The sequence below is a fragment of the Ambystoma mexicanum genome, unplaced genomic scaffold, assembly GCF_040938575.1.
Source record: "Ambystoma mexicanum isolate Mex_15411 unplaced genomic scaffold, UKY_AmexF1_1 Mex_scaf93, whole genome shotgun sequence".
NCBI lineage: Eukaryota > Metazoa > Chordata > Amphibia > Caudata > Ambystomatidae > Ambystoma > Ambystoma mexicanum.
In genome coordinates this window covers 156,841-160,761 of record NW_027182514.1, presented here as the reverse complement: position 1 = coordinate 160,761, position 3,921 = coordinate 156,841, and positions in this window count along the sequence as shown.

Sequence of the window (3,921 nt, the reverse complement as noted above, 5' to 3'; positions counted from 1 at the left end):
TTTTCTGGGGGACAGTAGTCGCCTCAGAAATGGAGTCGAGGGAAGTCTCAAAGACAACCCTGTGCCACGGCACTGAAGGTGCTGTGTGACACACACAAAGAAGGGGGCTACTGAAGTGGTGTACTTCAGAGTCCACACTCACAAAAACCGATGGAAACACATAGCAAAACACAGATAAGAGTGGGAGAAAAGCTCTCACTCTTACCATGTGGAAAAAAATAAACTCCAGAAGTCCAGCAAAGCTGCTGGGGGACTCACTAGGTGAGGGAAATGAGCAATAAATGAGAATTCTCCCTAACAGGTGTATGGCTTACGGCCTGCGGCCATGCACCCAAAACTCTACGTCCTGCCCACAACCACCGCAGCATATCACACCCATGGTGGCTTATAACTTCAGTGCTTATAACGTAAAAAATATAACATCCGAACAATGTGACGCACATCACACCTAACACATACTATCCTTAGGACACCCCCTCATTTTCAGTAATTACGAACATCCCGGACAGCGCGGGCATGGCGAATACATCAGTAGCACCTGCCGCCTAAACAAATACAGTATTTTCAAAAAAAGCGGCGACCATGTACCCAAGAGTCTCGGCAGTGGCCACAACCACCGCAGCATATCACACCCATGGTGGCTTATAGCTCAGTATCACATCCATAGAATCTAATATTTTTACTGCGGCATATACTCAATTTTAATGTCCGCTGACACCACGCGTGTCCTTAGAACAGTTTCAACTTGCCTGCGCACAGCACGGGCGGAAATACTATCCTTAGGACACCCCTCATTTTCAGTAATTATGAACATCCCGGAGAGCGTGGGCATGGTGAATAGATCAGTGGCACCTGCCGCCTAAACAAATACAGTATTTCACCCATCTCTTACTCCCTAAACCTCCCCAAGCACTCTGACACACCAAAACACTCCCCAAAACTGCATTTCGCCTCTGTTCGCCACCTCGCTGTCTGCGGATCCAAGATGGCGGGCACATCCGAACAATCTGACGCACATCACGCCTCACTCCAACCAATTGGCGGACACGCGAGTGGACATAGATATCACTAATTTTTTGAGACCTACTTTTTGGTCTTTTAAATGAAAACTACTGGACGGATTGTCACCAAATTTACAAAAGCACACTTTTGGGACCAAGCCCCTGCCGCAAATTTGGTGAAAATCCGTCCAGTGGTTTGGGCTGTAGGCATGCGCACAGTTTTCCCCCCATTCAGTCTATGGGAAGAAAATACATTTTGGGACCCCCCCTATAACTTTCCCCCCCTGACCCAAACATCACCAAACTTTTCAAAAAAATTCAGAGTGGCCCATATACTTTTTTTGCAAAGTTTGGTGAGGATTCGTCCAGGGGGAGCAAAGTTATAAACCGTCCAAAAAGTGCTCTTCGTATGGAAATAGCAACTTAACCATAACTACACAGCCACTAACGTGGCTGTGTAATATGTATATATATTGGCGCTTGCCGCAATTTATTCACTATAAAGTTAGCCTCATGATTAATTCATCTACTTGCATTACTCTTGCATCTGTACACGTATAAACTAGCTTAATATATTAATCTGTTTCTATGGCATAAGCTTCTTCACCTTGATCCCAAGATGTCACTTATCCTTGGTACTTTCTTGAGGCCTTATAGAATATCTGCATTCTCTGGTCTCTGCATCTCTTCTGTAAACGTCAGCTTGATTCTGTGTGATGTCACCATTCGTCTTTGCATTTATCTGCTCTGCTTCTTCAGGAATCTCATTCAAATGTCCATCATATTTTCTCATATGCAGGTACGGTTTTCTCAATGGGTACCTTGCCTCCAGATCTTCTTAGGTATTGGTACTTTCACTGGTACTGCACATACTCAGCTCTTTGTTTGTTCAACCGCTCCGTGTATGTCTCATACTCTGGTTTCCAACAGACAGGTAATATGGACGGGGCAGTTGGAGTAGGGGTATTTGGCTCCTCCTCTACAAACTGATTTGCTTTCTTTCTCCACAGAGACCAGCATCTCTCCCCTGCTTGGTAATCAGTGGAGGAGGGTCTCACGTACCGGGCACATCTGTTGCAATACACGTTGGCTATTGTTCGCAGACTTATAGTTCCCTCTGCAGAGGTTTCACGGGTCTTGGTCCAAAAGGGCAAGGTCAACTCTCTCCTCGTCACCCTCTCGGTCTGCGCCGTCTTTCTCCTCCTCTTGAACTGCTGTGCTGAGTTAGCTCTAGCGTCGAGCAGTCAGCCTTGTTCGTACTGTGCTTTTGTGCTCCACCTTTTATCCCTGTGGGGAAAGGAAAGGGCCGTCAGGTGTGTATTATTTTGGTCAATTGCCTGACTTGGACATGTCACGTAAACAGTTCTAGAAGTAGTCTGTTGTTTTCGTGCTGTGCAGAGGTATTCATGTCAGAAAGGTGCGGAGTTAGAGTGTTTGAGTATCCTACAGGGTATAAAGAGGTAGAGGTGTTGTATGGGATTATAGCTTTCGTCCTAGGGGGATAGGTGATTTCAGAGGGGTAGTGTTTTGTTTGAGCAGAGTGAGAGTGTGGGAAATAACAATCAGGGGGACTAGAAGGAGAATGACTGGGAGTATTAGGGTGGTTTCTGAACATACAGGGGTTCAGGATCCTAGGAGGAGGAGATTTATATATGGAGGGTTTGATGGATGTGGGTGCAAGAGATGCAGTCTGAGGAAGGGAGGCAGAGATGGTACAAACTACAAAGGCCTTATGGACTCTGGCCTTCTCATATTCCTCTTCGGTATAATTTCCCCACAGCATAAATCCGGACTCCTGCATCCAGGTGATCCTCTCTCGCTCGCCCGCCCCTAAAGTTTGGGCCTGAGGGCATCAGCCCTTTCCTGGCCACCTGAATAAGGGATTCTTGAGGTCTGTTCGGGAGAAGACTTTCAGGTTTCTCACACAAGCAATTTATAAAGTTTAATAAACACCCTTGAACTGTGACAATTGTTTCTGTCTTTACTGTTGCTACCATGGGTTCCTTACATATGGTGTCAGAGTGGTATGTGACTCAATTGCAACTAATTGGGAAACCCTACAATTTCAAAAACGTAGTCAGAGACCTTTTAGCGCTTCAAATGCCACCAAGGAATCAATAGGGTTTGATATCTGTAGCAGTAGGGAAGCTATTATCCCCCCTGGGAAAAGAGGAATGATTCCTTGAAACTTGGTTTTGAGGTCCCCTCTGGGGTGCTATATAAGATTGGCCCCAAAATCTGGCCTAGTGTGGAAGTACGGGATAGACGTCTTAGCAGGCGTTATCGACCCCAACTTCCAGGAGATATAAAGTTTCTCTTACAGAATCATGGTGAGATCCCTTTTGAAGTACATCGTGGAGATCAAATTGCCCAAGGAATTTTGGAAAGAGCTGTATTTCCTCAGTTTAAAGAAAGTGAACCAGATAAAAGAGAAAGAGGTAACTTAGGCTTTAGGGAGGCTGATAAATCTCTTAACATTGACGAAAGGATGGGAGAAGATCCCACCATCTATCCTAGCCTTCACCCAGTGAAATTATCCAGCTCTCGCTGAAGCTTTTCTACGAGTAATTCCGGAAGGGGAAGGCTTAGAAAAGGGAAGCCCCTTTTTCTTCTTAAAATAAGGATTGCTTAATAGAAGAGAGACATCTGCAGAAGGTTTAGTACAAACACAGTTGGTAATTCCCAAGAGCCACGTAAAGGTTGTGCTGGAGATCGTGAAAAAGACTAAATCGGAGATTGGAGGGTGGTTTTATGGACCCAAACAATGCCTCCTTTTTTTAAAAAAATGTTTGGATGGTCCTATGTCGTTTTTGATATACACTTGATTATCGAGATCTCAAAAGCCTTTGTACAGCTTAAAGAACAATCATTTTGTTATATATTTCAACTGTATGGGATCATCCAGAAAATTATTATCTCT